The 27,669-nt window shown below is 38.1% G+C and overlaps 1 long non-coding RNA gene across 1 annotated transcript; it reads left to right on the forward strand.

The window, feature by feature from the left end:
* Positions 1–4,711: 4,711 nt before the first annotated feature.
* On the forward strand, positions 4,712–27,669 carry LOC105501282. Its single transcript, XR_001000165.1, has 4 exons — positions 4,712–5,169; positions 5,593–5,642; positions 6,441–6,581; positions 27,362–27,669. It is a non-coding gene; the product is annotated as an uncharacterized LOC105501282 (long non-coding RNA).

The following is a 27,669-nucleotide window of genomic DNA, read 5'->3' on the forward strand; positions in this document are numbered from 1 at the left end:
CTGCGTAGGCACAGTGCTCTAAGATGTCCTTGCCATGACCGGAAAGAAAACTGAGAATTTGGGGCATGAAACTTTACTGCTACAACTACTGCTACTACTAGTAGATGACATTGAATGTTTTCAATGTACCAAACATTGTTCTAGCTAGTTTTCATGCATTATTTCATTTAATCTAATAACTCTACGAGTAGGTATTATTTTCATTTACATTTTACAAACAGAAAATCTAAGGCTTAGGGAGATAAACTAATGTGTTCAATGTGATATGACTGGTAATTGGCAGAACCAGGGTTTGAATTTAGGTTCTCTTATTCTAGAATTATATATATATATATGTATGTATGTATATAACATATATATTATATATTATGTAATAATGCAATATATCATATATAATACTATATAATATATTACATTACTATAATATATTATACATATCTAATATTATATATTATATTATATAATACATAACAATATATAGTTCTAGAATTACATATATATTATATGTTTTATAATTTCAACTTTCATTCTAGATATAGAGGGTGTATGTACATGTTTGTTACATGTGTATATTGCCTGATGCTGAGGTTTGGAGTATAGATCCCATCACCCAAGTAGCAAGCACAGCACCCAATGGGTAGCTTTTCAACCCGCACCCCTCTCCCTCCCACCCCTCTGTAGTAGTCCCCAGTGTCTATTGTTCCTGTCTTTATGTCCATGTGTACTCAATGTTTAGCTCCCACAGTATTTGGTTTGAAGTTTGAAGTTGGGTAGTGTGATGCCTCCAGCTTTGTGGAACAATATTGTTAACCATTGCATACACTACCTCTTAGGTGTGGCCATGTTGCATGCCTTACAAAATCTGTTATTCAGAGAGGTGGAAGAATGTACAAGGCAACAATTACAGTGGTGGTTTTCTCCTTCCATTCCAAGCCAAAATTCCTGTTATGTTAGTGATATAAATGCTTGATATTGATATCAAAGGAGAAGTAACTCAGGAAATGAAGACTGGTCATGAACTTATGGTCTGGCTCTCCTGATGTTTCTTTAAACTTTGAAGATTTTTGTATACCAATGTCTAAATTTGAAGATGATGGACATTTAATACATAACACATGAGGATATTCGTAGAGTTCTTTTGGTAGAGTGTTTAGAGCATAGTCTTTGGGATTCTCATTGATTTATTCAACAAATATTTATTAGAATTCTATTGTGTGTTAGACATTGTGGATATAAATATGAGCCAGATAGACTTGGCTTCTGTTTCTTGCTGAGCAAGGGACAAGGACAGTAAACACTCAATCACGTTTCAATGTCATGCGTGCAGGGTCCAGGCACTCACTCTAAGCTGAAGGTGCAGAATGAGAAAGGGATGGGGGTGGGTGCTTCATATCCCTACTGCCATTAATTTACTGTACAGCCCCAGAAAGTTTCCTTATACTCTATGACATCCATTTCTTTGTGTAGGGTGGGCTAATATCAAGTCACAAGGGCTTTAAAGAAATGAATTAAATTACTACATAAAGTACTTAACACATTGGCCAGCAGATAACAGGTGTTTAACTCATAGAGCTATTTTATCCTCTAACCATTTTCTCCAAGCACTCTCATTTACCAATGAGGATAACAAGGAAGTATTGTCTTACTTAAACAATAGATAGTAGATTTAGAAAATGGAAATGAAACAAAGCATAATTAGTGAATCTAATTTTATACTGGATTCTGCTATGTATTCAATACTGTGCGAAGAGAAGCAGATACAAAATCAGGGACCCAGGCACTTGCCGCCATCAAAAAGTTTCTATTATGGCAGCGGAAACTGCCATACAACTCTTTCTCTACTGACATGCCAGAAAACTTATTAATCAAAGCAGGAAAGGAAGGAGAAGAATGGCTTCTGCAAAAGACACAGTTGCCTGAAGAGGAGGAGATTTGGATTGGGCACGAAATAGTCTTACTCTGTATTACTTAGACAGAACTCATACCAATGAAGAGAACATACCTGGTTTGATGCAGAAAAAATTTTCTAACACTAGAGATGCTTATACGTGTGATAAGCCTCCTGGTGCAATACTCAATGCCAAGACTGCATGTGCATGAGCAGCTACCACCTGGGTTTTTGGTTGGATCCAGTCATGGTCTTTCTAAGGCCTCTTTGGACTCTGTTTCTATGACCTGGGCAAGAATTAAGTTTTCTATGAAAATAGTATTTATTAAAAATCATCACTGCATCTTGTACTTGCATACCTTCAATATTTTATCTTAAAGGCCAGCCTGAAGAGTTTACTTTCTTCTAGAGCCAATTCTGTGCTGGTGTCTATTGATTGGTATCATAAAACCTATCTCATTACCTTTACTTAAATAATCCTTGCTACTTGTCTTTCCTGTGGTCTGGAATTCTACCACTAGTTACTGATAAAGGACTTAACATTTTAAATATTGTTAATAATCTCTTATTAATTGCAAACATCTCTGAAGAAGGGTTCCCATGAAAAGTTAATTTTGGTTAGTTATTTTTTTAAGGAGGAATTAGTTTAGCACACATAACAGTTGTTAGAATATTTTTAGCATTAATTCCAGTCAACTGATAGTGGCTGTCCTGCAGTATTGTGCTGTCAGTGTTTCTAAGACTGAGTCTAAGCTCAGAGAGAAAGAGTGCAGTGATCAGATAGCAGTGTCTGCAGTGGGTGACAGTCTTGGAGTATTCATCGAAAGGATTTGACAAAAAATTGGATTTGGCTTAATAGGTACATATCTGATAGTTCTAGGAAGTTTAGAGTAAGATTTCAAGGGAACAACTCTAAGGATACATGACAATAGAGACAATGAATGTTAAAACTGTTTAGAGGACCTCAAAACGGGTGATGGAGACCTGCCAAAGATAGTCTTCCCCTTGCTGACCTTGGTGAGCTTTCTATCACCCTGGGTCATTCATATTCTTTACAATAAGCCAAAGTGTCCCGAAACTACATAACAGCAGATGTTTTGGGGTTGTCTTTCAGTCAAATACATCTCTCTTACTTGTGATATATTTTTGCTTAGAAAACTGGTGTTGAAAATATGTGAGTAGCAGAATCAAGTAATATACTGTCAGCCTTAGAGCTTATTTGATCCAAACCTTCCCTTTAAAAATGAGGAAATTGAGAAGAGAATAGTGAAAGTAATAATCCGTGATGTCCCATTTTCAAAATTTTAGACTTTACATGTATAGGCATCTTACAATTGTCATTTAGTAAGTAATTATCTGTTTCCTGCCTTAGACCCAAGAATTGGTTGATAGGCAAAGCAGACAATAGCTGAGGGATACTGGTATCTCAGTATTAACACTAGCTCTTGGATGTGTGGGCTGTAAAGTCAGACAGACATGAATTTTTACCTGTGAGTCTATGAACAAATTATGTGACTCTGAGTCTTAATTTCTTATTCAAGAAATACTAATATTGCCAACTATCTGAGAGTCATATAAAGTGACCATAGTAAGTGTTCGATAAATTAGATCCCATTCTTTTAGGTTCACTCCCAATGCTTGTACGGCTGTTAACTCCCCTTCTCCCTCAGGGACTTGAAAATGTACCCAGCATTAGAACCTGAGCCCTGACCATTTAGTCAATCTGTGGTAGTATATGTTTGTCTTCTTCCCCTCCACTTTAGAACTTTGGACATGTCAACAGTCATTTCTAAGAAATGAGGTATTGCAGACCAACATTAGCCAAGAGTGTTTATAGATTACTTAATTACAAAGTCTACATGTTGAAATCTTAAAGAAACAAGCAGACTGACGTGACTTGTTTAAAAATGCAATATTCATTAATGAATTCAGTCCATCAACAATATTTCTTCATTGTTATAGATTTCCTCGATTTTACCAAGGTCATAGATGCTTAGAAAAAATATTCACCAGAAAAAGATTTCTTTTTAATAGTAATTACTTGAAAAGAATATAAAGTTCTTCATTTTTCTCAAATGATAGAACACTTTCCGTAAAGGTTCTCCTGAAATAATGAAGACTGCTAAATCCACATTTTTTCTGGTTTTCTTCAGCTACATTAAATGTCAATCTCTTTAGAGAAGTTTATTAGATGTGGGTGGAAAATCCTATTTACAATTTACATATTCCAGGTATAAGGATAAGATAAGAAAGGCACAATAACTTCTATAGTGTACATGGGAAGGCTTATCTTTTTCAGAGGTCATTACTGTAAATAGAATCATTGCAAATTGCAAGACATTAATTTGTGGAGTGAATATACAGAGAGAGCTGATATATTGAAGCAGTACACACAGGAATATTCCACTTTAGCCTCACTTCGCCTCTAGGTAAGAGAATGTTCTATTTGAAACATATTTAGAATTGAATAAGCAGTTTTAGACAAAGCAATGCTTTGAATAATAGCAGAAGTAATATTATGAGCTACATTATTCGGTACCTGTTACGTGCCAGGCCCTGTGCTCAGTACTTCACACATATGCTTTCTTGTTTTATTTTCTTATTTTTAAATTTTATTTTCAGAAACAGGGTCCTGCTCTGTTATCCAGGCTAGAATGCAGTGGTATGATCATTCATACCACTTTGACCTCCTGGGCTCGAGTGATCCTCCTGCCTTAACCTCCTGAGTCGGTAGGACTACAGGGGCCTAACCCTGTACCTGAGTAGTTTTTCATTTTTTGTAGAGAAGAGGTCTAGCTATATTGCCCAGGCTGGTCTGAAACTCCTGGCCTCAAGTCTTGGCATCCTGGCCTCCTGCACTGACACCCTAAAGTGCCAGGATTACAGACATGAGCTATCATGCCCAGCCCATATATGCTTTCACGTAATCTTAACCACCACCCAGTATAGTAGAACTTATTTAAATTTTATAGCCAGAGAAACAGAAACTCAGAAAGCTTAAATTATTTTCCCAAGACCATAGTAAGTACCAGAGCTAGAAGTTGAACTCAGAATAGGTGTCTCTGAAGCCTTTTCTTATTTCAGTGTAGTAAATGATAATGGTTTATTTATTTAACAGCTGCTAAGCTCTTTGGAAGCTATTAGTATAGGAAAAAAGACAATGTTATCAATAGAGAACATATGTATGTGATTTTGGTGAGTGGAGATGATGAAGAAGATGGAGGTGATGAGTGCATGCAAGATGTGTGAAACACCGTCTTTGCCGAATTAAGCCTGGCAAGGTGTTAATGTTTACACTTTTATACCCAACGCTAAACCTTAATTTTTGGTGTGCTAGTAACTTCTAATATAAAGAGTTAAATAACTAAAATATTAAGTTTAATTCAGAAGTGTTAACACAAGTACATGCAGCTTATTTGTAGAACAATGATAGATTTCACCTACACAACATATTTGAATATAAGTCATTCACAGAATACAGTTTAAATACAAGTGAAGATATATTCTGAGAATTTTTTTAACTTATAGTAAATAAAAATACATCTAAAAATTTATGAGAGAACAAATATAGGTTGTAGAATTGTAAAGAGGGATTTCAATTTGGAAAATTTTCTTTTATGCAAATATCTCACTCCATCTGGGCTTCTATAACAAAATACCACAAACTGGATAGCTTTCAAACAACAGAAATTTATTTTTCACAGTTCTGATGCTGGGACCTCCAAGATTAAGGCACTGGCAGATTTGGTATCTGGTAAGCGTTCTTGTCTTCAGAATCTGGGATGGCTCTACATTCTGGTCCATAGAAGGTGCCCACTGTGGTGTCCTAAAATTGGGAAAAAGGTAAACCAGTTCCCTTGGGCTTCTTTTATAAGGGCACTAGTTGCAGTCATGAAGACTCCAACCTCATCACCTAAACACCTTGTCAAAGGCACCACCTACTAACACTATCACCTTGGGGTTAGATTTTCAATGTATGAATTTTAGGGGACACAAGCATTCAGATAGCACAGCAGCAAAGAAAATATCATTTATAAGCCCCGGTGCAGTGGCTGATGCCTGTAATCCCAGCACTTTGGGAGGCCGAGGCGGGTGGATCACGAGGTCAGGAGATCCAGACCATCCTGGCTAACACGGTGAAACCCTATCTCTACTTTAAAAAATACAAAAAATTAGCTGGGCGTGGTGGCAGATGCCTGTAGTCTCAGCTACTCGGGAGGCTGAGGCAGGAGAATGGCCTAAACCCGGGAGGCGGAGCTTGCAATGAACTGAGATCCGGCCACTGCACTCCAGCCTGGGTGACAGAGCGAGACTCCCTCTCAAAAATAAATAAATTAAATAAATAAACAAAAAATAATTTATTCAGCCGTTCAGTATATTAATAGCCAGAATTACCCAGAGAGAATGTAAGAGACATGTGAGTTTTATCACATATTGTTTTGTCTGAAATTTGAAGTAACATTGTTTTTGGAGGAAACGGAGCAATGATATAACAGAAAACAACGGAGGAAAAGGGTTTGAGTCTATCTTTAACACAAATAATACGTTTCAGCCCCAACATTATGGTTGCTCAGCTTCTTCAGAAAGCCACTCATGGAGAAGTACAAACCACAGTTAGAAAGTTGAGAGATTTCAATGAGAAGCGCAGGACCTTTAAATCACATGGTTACCTTCAGAATGCACTCACCAATTGGTGGGCGAGTTATGTCCTCCCGTTTTCTCTTTTTAACCTATATTGCAACCAAAAGATGTTTTTATGAAGGGGCTGGTTGAATAATTAGGCAAGAGGTTAGAAGACAAAGATATGTAGATAAGTCACATCCTAGATGTATTTGTTGTAGGTTTATAAACTTTTTTTTTTTTTTTTTAGTATATGGTATTGCTAGTGATGCAATCATGGCTCACGATAGCCTCCAATTCCTGGGCTCGAGCAATTCTCCTGCCTCAGCCTCCCAAGTAGCTAAGACTACAGGTTTCCACTGCCACACCCTACTAAGTTTTATTTCATTTTTTTTATAGATGGAGTCTTGCTATGTTGCCCAGGTTGGTCCTAAACTCCTGGCCTTAAGCAATCCTTCTGCCTCAGCATCCTGAGTTGCTAGAATTACAGGTATGAACCACCACACCTGAATCTAAACCTACATTTTATCAGTTCATTTCTAGGACATCAGGATCTGAGAATCAAATACTCAAGAAAATGAATTATAAAGTAGAATACTAATTGTTTAATTTACATTGGTTACATTTGGTTACACAGAATTTACATTCTGTGCCTCTGTCACAGAATACTGTTGTCTGACATTCTCACATAATGAATCCTGGGAAATTGAAGTATTAATATTAAAAATTTTCTGACAAAATATGAAAAAGAAAAAAACAGTAAATATATGATGGGATCCTTTTCCCAGTAAGTAGAAAATCTTTGTAGTTATTATTGCCTCATAAAATGTATCTATTTTGTGATTAGTAAACCCCATGAAAATAGTGATTCTCCTTGAAAATTCTTGATTCTCCTTGAAAATTCTATTCTTATAATCTACATTTTTTGGATCCACTATCCTCATGCTAAATAATTTAAAATATAAATGAGCGATTTTATTCTTTGTTTATAGATTTTTAGACTTCATCTTCTTGGAGCTAAATCCGATCCATCTTTTATTAGACTCTGAGTAGACATAGAAAAATCATGTCTCACGCCTGTAATCCCAGCACTTTGGGAAGCCGAGGTGGGCGGATCACCGGAGGTCGGGAGTTTGAGACCAGCCTGACCAACATGGTGAAACCTCATCTCTACTAAAAATACAAAAATTAGCTGGGCATGGTGGCGCGGGCCTATAATCCCAGCTATTCAGAAGGCTGAGGCAAGAGAATCACTTAAACCCGGGAGGCGGAGGTTGCGGTGAGCCGAGATTGTGCCATTGTACTCCAGACTGGGCAATAAGAGCGAAATTGCATCTCAAAAAAAAAAAAGAAAAACCATGTCTCGTTAGAAACACACTTTAAATCAAGTACTTCTGCCTATGAGTACTCCCACTTATTTTACAGTAATTCTGACTTGCTTCTGCTTCAAAAGATGACGATTGTTTGCTCTTACCCTCTAAATCTGAAAACATGTCATCTGAGGTTTACAGCATCTCATATATTTACTGCTATTGAAAGATATTTGAAAACCAACTGAATTATTACATTTTCATTTGGATATTTGACACTGAATACACATTGTCTCAGAGTTCAATTCTTAAGATAAGCTCTCACAGAAACCAAACAAAAAATAATTAGGAAACAAGGAAAGCAAACTATTGCATATTTCTTTTAAAATTTTTTAAATTCTTATGTGTACATAGTAGGTGCATATGTTTATGAGTTACACGATATATTTTGATACAGGCATGCAATGCACAATAATCCCATCAGGACAAATGGGATATCCATAACCTTAAGCATTTATCCTTTGAGTTTCAAACAATCAGATTATAAATTTTTAGCCAATTTAAATGTATAATTTTTTAAAAAATCAATCACCCAGTAGTGCTAGCAAATACTGGGTCTTATTCTTTCCAACTATTTCTTGGTATCAATTAATCATCTCCACTTCCTCCCCACTCCCACCCTCACTATTCCTCCCAGCCTCTGGCATGGCAACCGTCCCTCTACTTTCTATCCCCATGAATTCAATTGTTTTAATTTTTAGCTCCCAAAGATAAATGAGAACATGCAATGTTTGTCTTTCTGTGCTTGGCTTATTTCACTTAACATACTGATCTCCAGTTCCATCTGTGTTGTTGCAAATGACTGGATCTCATTCTTTTTTTATGGCAAACTGGTACTCTATTGTGTATATGTACCACATTTTCTTTATCCATTCATATGTTGATGGACACTTAGGTTTCTTCCAAATCTTGGCTATTAATATCGCTGCCCTAAATATGAGAGTGCAAACACCTCTTCAATATTATGATTTCCTTTCTTTTGGATATGTAGTTAGGAATGGGATAGCTGGATCCTTTAGTAACTCTATTTTTCCTTTTCTGAGGAAGCTCCAAACTGTTCTCCACAGTGGTTATGCTAATTTAAATTCTCACCAAAAGTGTACAAGGATTCCCCTTTCTCTATTTCATCACCAGCATTTGTTATTGCCTGTCTCTTGGATAAAAGTCATTGAAACTGAAGTGAGATTATATCTCATTGTAATTTTGATTTTAATTTCTCTGATGATCAGTGACATTGAGCATCTTTTCCTATACCTGTTTGTCACTTGATGTCTTCTTTTCAGAAATGTCTGTTCAGATCTTTTGCCAATTTTAAATCAGATTATTAGATATTTCCCAATAGAGTTGTTTGAGCTTATAATATATTCTGGTTATTAATCCCTTCTCAGATGGATATTTTGCAAATATTTTCTGCCATTCTGTGGGTAGTCTCTTCACTTTGTTGATTGTTTCTTTGCTGTGAGGAAGCTTTTTAATTTGAAGTTATCCCATTTGTTCATTTTTGCGCTGATTGCCTGTGCTTGTGGGGTACTACTCAAGAAATCTTTACCCACTCCGATGTTCTGAAGAGAGTACTCACTTTTTTTTCTTGTAGTAGTTTCATAGTTCGTAGTCTTAGGTTTAAGTATTTAATCCATTTTAATTTTATTTTTGTATTTTGCGATAGCTAGGAGGTCTAGTGTCATTCTTCTGCATATGGATGTTTAATTTTCCCATTTATTGAAGAGACTGTCCTTTCCCCTGTGCATGTTCTTGGCACCTTTCTCAAAAATGAGTTCAGTGTAAATGTATGGATTTATTTCTGGGTTCTCTATTCTGTTTCACTGGTCTATATATCATAGACCATCGACCAGTTATGCAGGTATCATGCCATTTTTGTCACTATATCTCTGTAGTATAATTTGAAGACAGGTAATGTGATTCCTCCAGCTTTGTTCTTTTTGGTCAGGATAACTTTGGCTATTATGGGTCTTTTGTGGTCCCACGTAAATTTTAGGATTATTATTTCTGTTTCATTGTAAAGATCTCTCACTTTTTCAGTTAATTCATAGGTATTTTATTTTATGTATAAAATATTTATTGCCATATAGTTCTTTCCTATCTTTCTTCTAGTGAAGGTGATTTTCTCTGGTGGTATGATTTAATTTCTTGCTTTTAATTTTTTGTGTATCTGCTAAATGTTTTTTGATTTGAGGTTACCATGAGGCTTGCAAATACTATCTTATAATCCGTTATTTTAAGCTGATGATAACACTGATTCAATAAACAAATGAACAAACAAGCAAAAAGAAACCTAATAAAAACTACACCTTAACTTGTCTCTCCACTTCTTAACTTTTCGTGAAGAATGATAGTGGTATTTTGATGGGAATTGCATTGAATTTGTGGATCGCTCTGGGCAGTATGGTCATTTTCACAATATTGATTCTACCCATCCATGAGCATGAAATGTGTTTTCATTTGTTGGTATCATCTATGATTTCCTTCAGCAGTGTTTTGTAGTTTTCCTTGTAGAAGTCTTTCATGTCCTTGGTTAGGTGTTTTCCTAAGTATTTTATTTTTATTTTGCAGCTATTGTGAAAGGAGTTGAATTCTTGATTTGATTCTCAGCTTGGCTGCTGTTGGTGTATAGCAGAGCTTACTGATTTGTGCACATTAATTTTGTACCCTAAAACTTTGCTGAGTTCATTTACCAGTTCTAGGAACTTTTTGAATGAGTCTTTAGGGTTTTAGGGTTTTCTAAGTATGTGATCATATCATCAGCAAACAGTGACAGTTTGACTTCTTTGCCAAGCTGGATGCCCTTTATCTCTTTCTCTCATCCAGCTAGGACTTCCAGTATTATGTTGAATAGAAGAGATGAAAGTGGGCATCCATGCCTCATTCTAGTTCTCAAGGGGAATGCTTTAAACTTTTTCCAATTCAGTAGAATGTTGGCAGTGGGTTTGTCATAAATGTCTTTTATTACCTTAACGTGTGTCCCTTCAATTAGCCCTAACAATGCTAATTGTTCTGAGGGTTTTAATCATAAAGGGATGCTGAATTTTGTCAAATGCTTTTTCTGCATCTATTAAGATGATCATGTGATTTTTTGATTTTAAAACTGTTCATGTGGTGTATCACATTTATTGACTTATGTATATTAAACCACCCCTGCATCCCTGGTATGAAACCCACTTGATCATGGTGGATTATTTTTTGATATGCTGTTGGATTTGGTTTGCTAGTATTTTGTTGAGGATTTTTGCATCTGTATTCATCAGGGATATTGGTCTTCAGTTTTCTTTTTTTGTCATGTCTTTTCCTGGTTTTGGTATCTGGGGGATACTGGCTTCATAGAAAGGTTTAGGGAGGATTCTCTCTTTCTTTATCTTTTGGAATGGTGTCAATAAAATTGGTACCAACTCTTCTTTGAGTGTCTGATAAAACTCAGTTGTCTATCTAGTCCTGGACTTTTTTGTTGTTGTTGTTGGCAATTTTTAAAATTACCATTTAAGTCTCACTGCTTGTTATCAGTCTGTTTGGAGATTCTATATCTTCCTGGTTTAATCTAGGAGGGTTGCATATTACCAGAAATTTATCCATCTCATCAAGGTTTTCTAGTTTATGTATATACAGGTGTTCACAGTAGCCTTAAATAATCTTTTGTATTTCTGTGGTATCAGTTGTAATATCTCCCATTTCATTTCTAATTGAGTTTATTTGGATCTTCTCTCTTCTTTTCTTGGTTAATCTCGCTAATGGTCTACAAATTTTATTTACCTTTTCAAAGAATCATTTTAAAAATTTACCTTTTGTAATTTTTTGTTTCAATTTTAATTAGTTCTGTTCTGATCTTTGTTATTTCTTTTCTTCTGCTGGGTTTGGGTTTGGATTGTTTCTGTTTCTCCAGTTTTGTGATGTGTGACCTTACATTGTCTATTTGTGCTCTTTCAGACTTTTTGATACAGGCATTTAATGCTCTAAGCTTTCCTCTTAGCACCATTTTTGCTGTATTCCAGAGATTTTGATAGATAATGTCACTATTAATATTCAGTTCAAAGAATTTTTAAATTTTTGTCTTTATTTTATTGCTTACCCAATGATTATGCAGGAGCAGGTTATTTAATTTCCATGTATTGGCATGGTTTTGAGGATTCTTTTTGGAGCTGATTTTCAGTTTTATTTCATTGTTGTTTGTACTTGATTTAATTTTGATTTTCTAAAATTTACTGAGACTTGCTTTGTGGCCTATGATATGGTCTATTTTGGTAAATGATCCATGTGCTGATGAATAGAATGTATATTCTACAGCTGTTGTGTGGAATGTTCTGTAAATATCTGTTAAGTCCATCTGTTGTAAAGTACAGTTTAAGTCCATTGTTTGCTTGTTGACTGTCTGTCTTGATGACGTCTTTAGTGCTGTCAGTGGAGTATTGAAATCCCCCACTATTATTGTGTTATCTCATTTCTTTTGTAAAATTTTTTATTTAATTTTTTTTTCTTACTATACTTTAAGTTCTAGGGTACATGTGCACAACGTGCAGGTTTGTTACATAGATATACGTGTGCCATGTTGGTTGGCTGCACCCATCAACTCATCATTTACATTAGGTATTTCTCCTAATACTATCCCTCTCCCAGTCCCCCACCCCTTGACAAGCCCTGGTGTGTGGTGCTCCCCACCCTGTGTCCAAGTGTTCTCATTGTTCAATTTCCACCTATGAGAGAGAACATGTGGTCTTTGGTTTTCTGTCCTTGTGATAGTTTGCTCAGAATGATGGTTTCCAGCTTTATCCATATTCCTGCAAAGGATATGAATCATCCTTTTTTATGGCTGCATAGTATTTCATGGTGTGTATGTGCCACATTTTCTTAATCCAGTCTATCATTGATAGACATTAGGATTGGTCCCAAGTCTTTGCTGTTGTGAATAGTGTCGCAATAAACATACATGTGCATGTGTCTTTATAGTAGCATGATTTATAATCCTTTGGGTGTATACCCAGTAATGGAATGGCTGGATCAAATGGTATTTCTAGTTCTAGATCCTTGAGGAATCGTCACACTGTCTTCCACAATGGTTGAACTAATTTACAGTCCCACCTACAGTGTAAAAGTGTTCCTATTTCTCCATATCCTCTCCAGCATCTGTTGTTTCCTGGCATTTTAATGATGACCATTCTAACTGGCGTGAGTTGGTATCTCATTGTGGTTTTGATTTTCATTTCTCTGATGACCAGTGATGATGAGCAATTTTTCATGTGTCTTTTGGCTGCATAAATGTCTTCTATTGAGAAGTGTCTGTTCATATTCTTTGCCCAAGTTTTGATGGGGTTGTTTTTTTCCTCGTGAATTTAAGTTCTTTGTAGATTCTGGATATTAGCCTTTGGTCAGATAGGTAGATTGCAAAAATTTTCTCCTATTCTGTAAGTTTCCTGTTCACTCTGATGGTAGTTTCTTTTGCTGTGCAGAAGCTCTTTAGTTTAATTAGATCCCATTTGTCTATTTTGGCTTTTGTTGCCATTGCTTTTGTTGTTTTAGTCATGAAGTCCTTGCTCATGCCTATGTCCTGAATGGTATTGCCTAGGTTTTCTTCTAGGGTTTTTATGGTTTTAGGTCTAACATTTAAGTCTTTCATCCATCTTGAATTAATTTTTGTATAAGTTGTAAGGAAGGGATCCAGTTTCAGCTTTCTACATATGGCTAGGCAGTTTTCCCAGCACCATTTATTCAATAGGGAATCCTTTCCCCATTTCTTGTTTTTGTCAGGTTTGTCAAAGATCAGATAGTTGTAGATGTGCGGTGTTATTTCTGAGGCTTCTGTTCTGTTCCTTTGGTCTACATATTTGTTTTGGTACCAGTACCATGCTGTTTTGGTTACTGTAGCCTTGTAGTATAGTTTGAAGTCGGGTAGTGTGATATCTCCAGCTTTGTTCTTTTTGCTTAGAATTGTCTTGGCAATGTGGGCTCTTTCTTGGTTCCATGTGGATTTTAAAGTACTTTTTTTTTTTTTCCAATTCTGTGAAGAAAGTCATTGGTAGCTTGATGGGGATGACATTGAATCTTGGGCAGTATGGCCATTTTCATGATATTGATTCTTCTTATTCATGAGCATGGAAAGTTCTTCCATTTGTTTGTGTCCTCTTTTATTTCATTGAGCAGTGGTTCGTAGTTCCCCTTGAAAAGGTCCTTCAAATCCTTTGCAAGTTGGATTCCTAGGTATTTTATTCTCTTTGCAGCAATTGTGAATGGGAGTTCACTCATGATTGGCTACCTGTTTGTCTGTTATTGGTGTATAGGAATGCTTGTGATTTTTGCACATTGATTTTGTATCCTGAGATTTTGCTGAAGTTGCTTATCAGCTTAAGGAGATTTTGGGCTGAGACGATGGGGTTTTCTAAATTTGCAAACAGGGACAATTTGACTTCCTCTTTTCCTAATTGAATACCCTTTATTTATTTCTCTTGCCTGATTGCCCTAGCCAGAACTTCCAACACTGTGTTGAATAGGAGTGGTGAGAGAGGGCATCCTTGTCTTGTGCCAGTTTTCAAAGAGAACACTTCCTTTTTTTTGTCCATTCAGTATGATTTTGGCTGTGGGTTTGTCATAAATAGTTCTTATTATTTTGAGATATGTTCCATCAATACCTAGTTTATTGAGAGTTTTTAGCTGGAAGGGCTGTTGAATTTTGTCAAAGGCCTTTTCTGCATCTATTGAGAGAATCATGTGGTTTTTATCATTGGTTCTGTTTATGTGATGGATCACGTTTATTGATTTGTGTATGTTGAATCAGCCTTGCATCCCAGGAATGAAGCCAACTTGATTGTGGTGGATAAACTTTTTGATGCACTGCTGGATTTGGTTTGCCAGTGTTTTATTGAGGATTTTTGCATCAATGTTCATCAGGGATATTGGTCTAAAATTATCTTTTTTTGTTCTGCCTCTGCCAGGCTTTGGTATCAGGATGATGCTGGCCTCATAAAATGAGTTAGGGAGAATTCCCTCTTTTTCTGGTACCATTTCAGAAGGAATGGTACCAGCTCCTCTTTGTACCTCTGGTAGAATTTGGCTGTGAACCCATTTGGTCCTGGACTTTTTTTGATTGGTAGGCTATTAATTATTGCCTCAATTTCAGAGCCTGTTATTGTTCTATTCAGAGATTCAACTTTTTCCTGGTTTAGTCTTGGGAGGGTGTATGTGTCCAGGAATGTATCCATTTCTTCCAGATTTTCTAGTTTATTTGTGTAGAGGTGTTTATAGCATTCTCTGATGGTGGTTTGTATTTCTGTGGGATTGGTGGTGATATTCCCTTTACCATTTTTTATTGCATCTATTTGATTCTTCTCTCTTTTCTTCTTTATTAGTCTTGCTAGTGGTCTATCAGTTTTGTTGATCTTTTCAAAAAACCAGCTCCTGGATTCATTGATTGTTTTGAAGGGATTTTTGTGTCTCTATCTCCTTCAGTTCTGCTCTGATCTTCATTATTTCTTGCCTTCTGCTAGCTTTTGAATTTGTTTGCTCTTTCTTCTCTAGTTCTTTTAATTGTGATGTTAGGGTGTCAATTTTACTTCTTTCCTGCTTTCTCTTGTGGGCAGTTAGTGCTACAAATTTCCATCTACATACTGCTTTAAATGAGTCCCAGAGATTCTTGCAGGTGATGTCTTCATTCTCATTGGTTTCAAAAAACATATTTATTTCTGCCTTAATTTTGTTATTTACCCAGTCATTCAGGAGCAAGTTGTTCATTTTCCATGTAGTTGTGTGGTTTTGAGTAAGCTTCTTAATCCTGACTTCTAATTTGATTGCACTGTGGTCTGAGAGACAGTTTGTTGTGATTTCTGTTCTTTTACATTTGCTGAGGAGTGCTTTACTTCCAATTATGTAGTCAATTTTAGAATAAGTGCAATGTGGTGCTAAGAAGAATGTATATTCTGTTGATGGAGTGGAGAGTTCTGTAGATGTCTATTAGGTCTGCTTGGTGCCGAGGTGAGTTCAAGTTCTGGATATCCTTGTAAACCTTCTGTCTCGTTGATCTGTCTACTATTGACAGTTGGGTGTTAAAGTTTCCCATTACTATTGTGGGGGAGTTTAAGTCCCTTTGTAGGTCTCCAAAGACTTGCTTTATGAATCTGGGTGCTCCTGTATTGGGTGCATATATATTTAGGATAGTTAGCTCTTCTTGTTCGATTGATTCCTTTACCATTATGTAAGGCTCTTCTTTGTCTCTTTTGATCTTTTTTGGTTTAAAATCTGTTTTATCAAAGACTAGGATTGCAACTCCTGCTTTTTTTTTGCTTTCCATTGCTTGGTAGATCTTCCTTCATCCTTTTATTTTGAGTGTATTTGTGTCTCTGCACATGAGATGGGTCTCCTGAATATAGCACACTGATGGGCTTTGACTCTTTATCCAGTTTTCCAGTCTGTGTCCTTTAATTGGGGCACTTAGCCCATTTACATTTAAGGTTAATATTCTTTCATGTGAATTTGATTCTGTCATTATGATGTTAACTGGTTATTTTGCCAATTAATTGGTGCAGCTTCTTCATATTATCATTGGTCTTTACAATTTGGCATGTTTTTGCGGTGGCTGCTACCAGTTGTTCCTTTCCCTGTTTAGTGCTTTCTTCAGGAGCTCTTGTAAGGCAGGCCTGGTGGTGACAAAATCTCTCAGGATTTGCTTGTTTATAAAGGATTTTATTTCTCCTTCACTTATGAAATCTAGTTTGGCTGGATTTGAAATTCTGGGTTGAAAATTCTTTTCTTTAAGAATGTTGAATACTGGCCCCCACTTTCTTCTGGCTTGTAGAGTTTCTGCTAAGATATCCACTGTTAGTCTGATGGGCTTTCCTTTGTGGGTAACCTGACTTTTCTCTCTGGCTGCCCTTAACATTTTTCCTTCATTTCAACTTTTGTGAATCTGACAATTACATGTCTTGGGATTGCTCTTCTCAAGGAGTATCTTTGTAGTCTCTGTATTTCCTCAATTTGAATGTTGGCTTGCCTTGCTAGATTGGGGAAGTTCTCCTGGATAACATCCTGAAGAGTGTTTTCCAACTTGGTTCCATTCTCCTCATCACTTTCAGGTACACCAGTCAAACACACATTTGGTCTTTTCATGTAGTTCCACATTTCTTAGAGGCTTTGCTCATTTCTTTTTACTCTTTTTTCTCTAAACTTGTCTTCTTGCTTTATTTCATTAATTTGATCTTCAATGAGTAATATCCTTTCTTCCACTTGATCAAGTTGGCTATTGAAGCTTGTGTGTGCGTCACAAAGTCCTTGTCCCCTGGTTTTCAGCTCCATCAGGTCATTTAAGATCTTCTCTACACTGTTTATTCTACTTAGCCATTTGTCTAACCTTTTTTCAAGGTTTTTAGCTTCCTTGCAATGAGTTAGAACATGCTCCTTTAGCTCAGAGAAGTTTATTACCGACCTTCTGAAGCCTACTTCTGTGAACTCATCAAAATCATTCTCCTTCCAGCTTTGTTCTGTTGCTGGCGAGGAGCTGTGACCCTTTGGAGGAGAAGAGGTGCTCTGGTTTTTAGAATTTTCAGCTTTTCTGCTCTGCTTTCTCTCCATCTTTGTGGTTTTATCTATCTTTGTTCTTTGATGTTGGTGACCTACAGATGGAGTTTTGGTGTGGATTTCCTTTTTGTTGATGTTGATGCTATTTCTTTCTGTTTCTCAGTTTTCCTTCTAACAGTCAGGTCCCTCAACTGCAGGTCTGTTGGAGTTTGCTGGAGGTCCACTCCAGACCCTGTTTGCCTGGGTACCAGCAATAGAGGCTGCAGAACAGCAAATATTGCAGAACAGCAAATATTGCCTTCCGATCCTTCCTCTGGAAACTTCGTCCTAGAGAGGCACCCACCTGTATGAGGTGTCTGTTGGCCCCTACTGGTAGATGTCTCCCAGTTAGGCTACTTGAGGGTCAGGGACCCACTGGAGGAGGCAGTCTGCCCATTCTCTGAGCTCAAACGCCATGCTGGGAGAACCACTGCTCTCTTCAGAGCTGTCAGACAGGTACGTTTAAGTCTGCAGAAGTTTCTGCTGGCTTTTGTTAAGCTATGCCCTACCCACAGAGTCAGTAGGCCTTGATGAGCTGTAGTGGGGTCCACCCATTTTGAATTTCCTGGCTGCTTTGCTTACCTACTCAAATCTCAGCAATGGCGGATGCCTCTGCCCCCATCAGGCTGCAACCTTGCAGGTCGATCTCAGACTGCTGCGTTAGCAGTGAGCAAGGCTCCATGGGCATGGGACTCACTGAGCCATGCACAGAAGAGAATCTCCTTGTCTCTTGGTTGCTAAGACCATGGGAAAAGCACAGTATTTGGGCAGCAGTGTCCCATTTTTTCAGGTACAGTCTGTCACGGTTTCCCTTGGCTAGGAAAGATAAATCCCTTGACCCCTTGCACTTCCCGGGTGAGGTGATGCCCTACTCTGCTTTGGCTCACCCTCTGTGGGCTGCACCCACTGTCCAACTGGTCCCAATGAGATGAACCAGGTACCTCAGTTGAAAATGCAGAAATCACCCATCTTCTGTGTCAGTCGTGCTGGGAGCTTCTGACTGGAGCTGTTCTTATTTGAACATCTTGGAATGGAATCTGCTATCTCATTTCTTATGTCTAGAAGTAACTGTTTTACATTGAAAGCTCCAAAGTTAGCTCCATATGTATTTAGAATTGTGATATTTTTCTGTTGGACTAGTCCTTTTGTCATTATATAACATCCCTCTTTGTCTTTCTTAACAGCTGTTGCTTTAAAGTTTGTCTGATATAAAAAAGCTACTCCTGCTCACTTTTGGTGTCCATTTGCATGGAATATCTTTTTCTACCCGTTTACTTTAAGTTTTTGTGAGTACTTATGTGTTAGGTGAGTTTCCTGAAGACAGCAAACACTTGGTTTGTGAATTCTTATCCATTCTGCCATTCTGTATCTTTCAGGTGGAGCATTTAGGACATTTACATTCAATGTTAGTATTGAAATATGAGGTATTATTCTATTCATTATGCTATTTGTTGTGTGAATACTTTGTTTTCTTTTCATTATGTTATTGTTATAAAGGTCCTGTGAGATTTATGCTTTAAGGATGTTCTATTTTGGTGTATTTTGAGGATTTATTTCAAGATTTGGATCTTTTAGCAGTTCTGTAGGGCTGGCTTGGTAGTGGTGAATTCTCTCAGCATTTATTTGTTTGGGAAAGACTGTATTTTTCCTTCATTTATGAAACCTAGTTTGGTTGGATATAAAATTTTTGGCTGATAATTATTTTGTTTAAGGAGGCTAAAAATAGGACCTCAGTTCCTTTTCTGCTGAGAAATCTGCTGTCAATCTGATAGGTTTTCCTTTATAGGTTACCTGATGCTTTTGCCTCACAACTCTTAAGATTCTTTACTTTGTCTTGACCTTAGATAACCTGTTGATCATGTGCCTAGGCAATGATCCTTTTGTGATGACTTTAGGTGTTTTTTGAGCTTCTTGTATTTGGATGTCTAGATCTCTAGCAAGGCTGGGGCAGTTTTCCTCAATTATTCCATCAAATATGTTTTCTAAAATTTTAGATTTCTCTTCTTCCTCAAGAACAACAATTATTCTTAGATTTGGATGTTTAAAATGGTCACAAACTTCTTGTAGTCTTTATTAATTTTTTAAAAATTCTTTTTTCTTTGTCTTTGATGGATTGGGTTAATTCCAAAGCCTTGTCTTCACACTCTGAAGTTCATTATTCTGCTTGTTCAATTCTGTTGCTGAGATTTTCCAGTGAATTTTGCATTTCCATGTGTCCTTAATTTCCAGAAGTTGTGATTCTTTTTTATTTATGCTATGTATTTTACTGAAGAATTTTCCTTTCATATCCTGTATTATATTTTTGATTTCTTTAAATTGGACTCACCTTTCTCTGGTGCCTCCTTGATTAGCTTAATTATCAACCTTCTGAATTCTTTTTATGGCAATTCAGATATTTTGCCTTGGTTTGGATCCATTGCTGGTGAGCTGGTGTGATCTTTTGGTGGTGTTGAAGAACCTTGTTTTCTCAAATTACCAGAATTATTTTTCTGGTTTCTTCTCATTTGGGTAGACTATGTCAGAGGGAAGATCTGGCATTCAAGAGCTGCTGTTCAGATTCTTTTGTATCACAGGATGCTCACTTGATGTGGTGTTCTCCTCCTTCTTGTAGCAATGGAGATTTTTCAGAGCTAAACATTAGTGATTATTTTTGCTTTTCTCAGTCTAGCCACACAGCAGAGCTACCAGACTCTGGGCTGGTGGTGTTGGGGAGTGTCTGCAAAGAGTCCTGCAATGTGATCCATCTTCAGGTCTTGCAGCCATGGATACCAGCACTTGCTCTGGCGAAGGTAGCAGGAGAGTGAAATGGGCTCTGTGAGGGTCCTTGGTTGTATATTTGTTTACTGTGCTGGTTTTGTATTGGTTGGCCTTCAGCCAGGAGATGGTGCTTTCAAGAGTGCATCAACTGCAGTCCCATAGGGAGGATGTAGACTTGCCCTAAGGACACCTGATTAAGTATTCAGGTTTCTCAGGTGGTGGGCAGGGCCATAGAGCTCCCAAAGTATTATGACATTTGTTTTGGATACCAGGGAGGGCAGAGAAAGACCATCAAGTGGGGGCAGGGATAGGTGTGTCTGAGTTCAACCTGTCATTGGGCTGGGCTTGCTTAGGCTGCTATGGGGGATGGGGGTGTGGTTCCCAGTCCAATGGAGTTATATTCTCAGGGGGATTATGGTTGCCTCTGCTGAGTCATACAGGTCCCCAGGGAAGTGAGGGAAAGCCAGCAACCACAGGCCCCATCTCACTCCCATGCAGCCTGCAATCCTAAAAGTTGATCTCCCTCCCACCACACTTCCCCAATAGCACCAAATTTATTTCCAGGCAGCCAGTGACAAGGGCTGAAAACTTGCCCAAGAATATGAACCTCTCTGTTGAGAAAGCAAGCAGACTCACAGTTTTTCAGTGTCTCAGGGAGCCTGCAGGGGTGATCCAGTTCCTTTAAAGGGTTTGTGGATTCTCTCAGCTTTCATGGTATGTTTCTGCAATAGTTCTCAGCACAAAAATTTACAGTGTGAGTCTCTACATGATACTCTGTCCAAGTGGGAGCTGCAAGCTAGTTCTTACTCCTTTCTACCATCTTAATCTGTTATAGCTATTTTTGATTGGTTCATCATTTAATCTTTCTACTTAAGAATAATTTACGTATCACAGTGTTAAAACATTCTGTGTTTTTTCCTGTGTACTTACTATTACCAGTGAGGTTTGTAGCTTCAGATGATTTATTATTCCTCATTAATGTCCTTTTTTTTTCTGATTGAAATATTTCCTTTAGCATTTTATGTAAGACAGGTCTGGTGTTAAGTTTTTCAGCTTTTGTTTGTATGGAAAAGTCTTCATTTCTCCTTTATGTTTGAAGGATATTTTTACAGAACATAGTATTCTAGGGTAACAGGTTTTTTTTGATTGTTGTTTTCCTTTAGCATTTTGAATATGTGGTACCACTCTCTCCTGGCCTATAAGGTTTCCACTGAAAAGTCCACGCTAGATGTATTAGAGCTCCATTGTATGGCATTTTTTTTTTCTTTTGTTGCTTTAAGGATTCTTTCCTTAACCTTGGTCTTTGGGGGTTTGATTATTAAATGCCTTGACATAGTCTTCTTTGGGTTAAATCTGCTTGGTGTTCTGTAACCTTCTTGTGCATGGATATTGATGTCTTTCTCTAGGTTTGGCAAGTTCTCTGTTATAAACCCGTTGAATAAATGTTCTACCTTTCTTTCTTTCTTTACCTTCCCTTTAAGGCCAATAATTCTTAAATTTGCCCTTTTGAGGCTATTTTTTAAGAGCTTGTAGACGTGCTTCTTTCCTCCTAATTCTGTTCTTCTTTTGTCTCCTCTGACTGTATTTTCAAATAGCCTCTCTTCAAACCCACTAAGTCTTTCTTCTGCTTGATCAATTCTGCTATTAAAAGACTCTGATGCATTCTTCAGTATGTCATTTGCATTTTCCAATTCCAGAATTTCTGCTTGATTCTATTTTTTTTTTTTCTGACAGGACTTGCCTCTGTCACCCAGACTGGAATGCAGTGGTGTGATCTCAGCTCATCGCAACCTCCACCTGCCAAGCTCAAGCCACCTTCCTACTTCAACCTCCTGAGTAGCTGGGACTATACGTGCATACCACCATGCTTAGCTGATTTTTTTTTTTTTTTTTTTTTTTTAGTAGAGGTGGGGTTTTGCTAGGTTGCTGTTCCTGGTCTTGAACTCCTGGGCTCAAGTGATCTGCCCGTCTCAGCCTCCCAAAGTGCTGGGACTACAGGTGTGAGCCACTGTGCTGAGCCTTGGTTGATTGTTTTTAATCTTTTATTTTTATCTTTTGAGACAGGGTCTCATTCTGTTGCCCAGGCTGGAGTGCAGTGGCATGATCTTGGCTCACTGCAACCTCTGCCCCATGGGTTCAAGCAATTCTCCCACCTCAACCTCCCTGAATAGCTGAATAGCTACAGCAGTCCACCACCATGCCTGGCTAATTTTTGTATTTTTTGGTAGAGATGTGTTTCACCATGTTGGGCAGGCTGGTCTTGAACTCTTGACATCAAGTGATCTGCCTGCCTTGGCCTCCCAAAGTCCTACCACTGTAACTACCACCTTGCTACCACTTTTGTTTACAAAAGACCCTGGGGCTGTACAATCTGCAGGTGGTAAAGCCAGACAACCTTATCTTTTTCCATTTAGAGTGGTGAGCTCCCCAGGCTCCAGGTGGGTCCAGAAATGCCATCTAGAAGTCAAGGAGTAGAGTAAAAAGACCTTTAAAATCTACTTAATGTTCTGTGGTACTACTGCTGAGCTGGCTTTCAAACCATGTAACAAGTCCTTCTCACTATTCCCTTCCCTTTTCCTAGGCAAGGGAGCCTCACCCTATGGCCACCACCACCACAGGCTCATGGAGAGTACTGTCAGGCTTCCACCAGTGTTCACTTAAAGTCCAAGGGTTCTTCAGTCAGCTTGTGGTGAATGTTGTCAAGCCTGGGATTCACTCTTCCAGGCTGCCCCCTGGCCCAGGGCAGGTCCAGAAATGCTGTCCAAGTGCAAAGGCTTATAATCAGGAACCTCAAGAGCCTGCCTGGTTTTCTACCCTATTGTGGCCAACCTGATATCTAAGGTACAAGACGAAGTCCTCTTTACTTTTCCCTCTGTTTTTCTCAAGCAGATGGGGCATCTCTCCACAGCCACCACAGCTGGGAGTGTGCTGTGCCTCACCTGAAACCAGTGAGTTTCTGTCTCACCCAAGGCTAATGGCATACTACTTGGGTACTATTGCTGATGATTCAAGGTCCAAGGGCTCTTTAGTAAGCAGGTGATGAGTCCTGCCATGACTGGGTTCTTCTCTTCAAGGCAGCATGTTAACTTCTGTCCCAGGGTATGTCTAGAAATGTTGTCCAGGAGCCAAGGCAAGGAATGGGGCTTCATGACTCTGACCAGTGCCCTATTTTATTGTAACTGAACTGGTATCCAAGTTGTAAGTTAAAGTTCACTTTACCCTTCCTTTTTCTCAAGTGGAAGGAAGGGGTCTCCTTTGGAGCTGTGAGCTGTGCAGCCTGGGGTTGGGGGAGGGCAAACACTCTAAACACCCTCTTAACTGCCCTGGCTGGTGTCTCAGTGGTTCTTGGGCCTCCCAGTACAATGACTTTGAGCCCAGCTCAAAGCACTAGGACTTATCTAGGAATTGTAGTCCTCAAAGCACTAGGACTCATCTAGAAATTGCAGTCTTCGTGGCCTAGACTGCCTTTCAAGTTTATGTGGGGCCCCAGAGCACTTCAGTCCCAGGTGGCAAGGCTTGCTGAAACTCAAGTTCCAACTGCTAAGATAGGCAATTTCCCTGTGTCTCGCTCGTCCAAATGTTCCCTCCATGGGCAAGCATTAGCTAAGTACAGCAAGATTCTGCTTTCCACTGTGATAGAGCAGCATCAAGTTCAATGCAAAGTCTCACAATCATTACACTCTCCCTTCCCAGCATACAGATTCTGTGTGCCATGCAGCCACTGCTTGGAGGTAGGAAAGGAGTGGCAATGGCAATTCAAAACTGTCTTTATCTGCCCTTTTCAGTACCTATTTCAGTAAAATAAAGTTAACTAGAGGTACTGTGATTGCTCACCTGATTTTTGGTTCTTATAGTATACATATTTTTGTGTAGATGGTTGTTAAATTTGGTGTTCCTGTAAGGTGTAGGGGGAACAAGTCCTCCGCCCCCATCTGGAGAATAACATACCTCATCTTTCTTGGTGGATAATTCTCATTAAAAATACCTTGTCCTGAACATTTTCTGTTTATTTTAGTAACTGTCAACTATATGACAATGAACAAATGTATAGAAAAGTGAACAATAGAGAATGATAAATCTATTTGGTCATTGTACAGTGTGTGGGAATTTAGATTTACTAAAAGGCTTTCTCCTCAAAAGAGCTATGCCCAGGGTTATTGGATCCAAAGTTTAACATTATGCACTCTATTGATATAAACATTTTGACTGAACTTTCAGAGGCAAAATTTGGGATGCCTTAGTGAGAGTGAAGAGGAGGTTTCATGTAAAGCATATGCCTACTTTTCTAAGTGTTGCCCAGCTGCTAACGAATAAGGTTCAGTCTTAGTTTCTGACCTATTTTCTCCTTCCATTACTTGCAGATGATTTTTTCTTTTATGGGCTGGTTAAAAGCAAAAATAATAATCCCAGGATAGACAAAGTTATAGCATGGTAGCAAATTATATCTAATTTGTTTAGCCTAGCAAAAGGTTTTTTTTCACTCATGCCATCTGTCTAGTGTAGATTGGTAGGAGGTCTGCTGTCATAGTCGCTAAGGGACTCAGGCCGATGAAGACCTCATCTCAACACCTGCCCTATGCTCGCTGTGTCAGAAGGAGAGGATGATAGTAAATCATGCATTGTCTCTTAAGCTTCTATTCAGCAGTAAACTTATTATTTCTACTTATATACCATTAACGACAGCAAGTCATATTGTCATACTTTACTTCAGAGGAGATGTGAACACGCAGCCCTACCATTTACCTTGAAAAAGAGGAGCTGGAAATATTTGGTAAATAACTATAATGGCCACTACCTCAATCATCCACCAAGAAGAAAAGATGTCTTATTTTCAAACAAAAAGAAATGTTACCCCAAGATTTCTGTACACATTAGTTGTTAGATAATGTCTCTACTGATTTTTTTCATTAGTGCTTCAGGTTTCTTACAAAATCTGTCATCTTTCATGACAGTATCATTATTCTATATGTGGCTCTAGTCTCCAGAGAGCAGCAGGAAATACTATTTGTGATAAGGTTACATACACGGATATAGTCCCTGACTCGAGAAACTCTAGTCATAATCTTTAGCGTAATTTAGTTTTCCAGTTTCTGTGTAACTGGGGAACACCTATTCAAATATTTTAAGCATATGCTAGGCCTTTTGTCATGAGATATAATTTGTTTTTCAATTGTTACGGTAGCAAATTTGTCATTTGGCTGGACTTCAATGGTTGCTGCAGTTTTATCCTTATTGGCATCCCAAGAGGAGTGGAAGATAGATAAGCTGCAGGAATCAAGATTTATATATTATCTAAGAAACAGGAGTGGGAGGAAGATATAAAAAACATGAACTATTTCTCTGATTTTTATCTATCACTTTCCCATTATCTCTTTTATGTTGAGAACTAGGGTCATTTTTCTAGTGACAGGACTACTTTGTAGACATTACATCCTAAACTTTCATTAAGGACAATATTATAATAGTCAGGATAAACTGGGCTATGCTGTGCTAACAAGTAAACTCCAAAGTTCTAGTGATTTAATTCAGTAAAGATTTGTTTCTTTCTCATATCACAGTCTAATTCAAATGGTTCCCTTTGGCCACTCTTAAGGAGTCTGGCTAAAACTCCTAGCTAAAAATCTACATGTGATTTTTTTTTTTTCATGCCAAACAATAGGCAGTCACAAAAGCTGCCCTCCCCACGTCAGTCTTGGTGTGGCAAATACAATCTTTGAAGGAGGTTTCAGTCGAGGACTCAGGGTCCCCGGCTGACTTTGCTCCTACGCATATCATCATTCCTAGATCAGATGCCTCCATTTGGAAGCTTCTTTACAGGAGGCCTTCAGCTGAGGCCTTCCTCAGGTGCCTCTGCTGAGACCTCCTTATTAAAGAGCTGAAGAATCAAACTTGAAGAAATGTTGCTCCACCGTAACTCAATATTCAGGACTTTTGCACTCCCAGCCCTTTCCCTTTTCCTTTCCCCTTGCTCCAGGGTCCATAAAATCCCAAGAGCCTTTTTTGGAATCTCCTTCAGGATTGAGCTGAATACCATATCTATGCTACTCCTGCTAATTCTTGACTGGTGCTGGTCCATGGAAAAAAATTGATCAGGAGGAGTCAGCATTTTCTTCAGGTTAGCCTCTTGCTTATGCTATCCCTGTAAGTGATTAAAGGTTTCACTGTTATTTTCATTTTTGCTTCTTGTCTAATTGGCTACTCTGACACCTGGCAGCTTAGCTCTGTCTGGGTCAGCTCAGCTCCTTATAATTCTACAAGGAATAACTCAGGAATCCAAGACGTTTCCATCTTAAAGTTACACTGTCTGGAGCATGCGTGTCCAGCATCTTTGTGAAACAGAAAGAGAGACAGTAGGGAACTGTGCAAATAAATTAATGGCCAAGCCTAGATGTGGTGTGTAGCACATTCATTCATATTTCACTGCTCAGAACTCAGTTACATGTTTCCAACCCAATGGCAAGGCAGGTTGGAAAAATAGTCTTCTTGTTTATATAGGAAGAGAAAAGAGATTTTTTGTGAACGTTGAGCCAATTTCTGTCTGTAATGCCAACTTCTGTTGGGTAAATATGTGTGTTGTGGGAGGTAAGTTTTGCACAAGTTTTTCATACTAGTGGGAGATATAATTACAGATGAAAGGCAGGTCTGATGCCCAGGCATTGTACTAAGCATGAGGAATGATTTAGAGAGGTGAAATAAAGACTGAAGATTTAGTGACATTGAATGACACATCTTAGGTGTCAATGGTATTACCTTTCCTAGTCTAGAAAAAACTTCTGGATGTTCTTGAGAACTCTTCTCCACCCACCAATACTTCTAAATTTAATTCCTCTGCACCAGCTGCACAATCCTGCATTTACAATTCAGTTTAGACTATTGAACTTTCTACCTACCATCCCCTCTATAAAACGAAAGGTTTAAATTAGTGATTTTCTTCCCCTACCAGCCTGCGAGAAGCAGTTGGTCATTTCATGGGCACTCAAGGAACGTCTGACCTACCTCACAGTGATCTATCCATAGTAAGCATTTAATGCATGTAAGTATAGTCCTAACTCATCTTCATCATCATGAAATTCTAGAAGTTTCAGGTCAACAAAACAATGACTCACAGGTTTTTAAGAAACAGTGTCAGCATGTGTTCTTGAATTCCAAATTATACAAATTTGTGCTTGTCAAATTACAGGTACAGTTATGAAACATCTAGAAGTCATCCATTCTTTTATAGACTTCCTCTCCTGACATGTCCACTTGCTATGAAACAGCTGTTTAGTCACGTTGCCAAGAAGAAAAGAAGATAGAATGCTTCTAGATAAAGAAATACTATTCCTATGTCAACTTTCTATGCAAAGTGTGGACTGTGGACCAGCAGCATATGCATTGCCTGGCAGCTTGTTGGAAATGCAGAATCTGAAGCTCTTCCCTAGACCTACTAAACAGACTTCAATTTAACAATATATCTGGGCAAGTCATATGGTCATTAAAATTTGAGAA

This window comes from Colobus angolensis, unplaced genomic scaffold (assembly GCF_000951035.1).
Source record: "Colobus angolensis palliatus isolate OR3802 unplaced genomic scaffold, Cang.pa_1.0 Scaffold70, whole genome shotgun sequence".
Taxonomy (NCBI): domain Eukaryota; kingdom Metazoa; phylum Chordata; class Mammalia; order Primates; family Cercopithecidae; genus Colobus; species Colobus angolensis.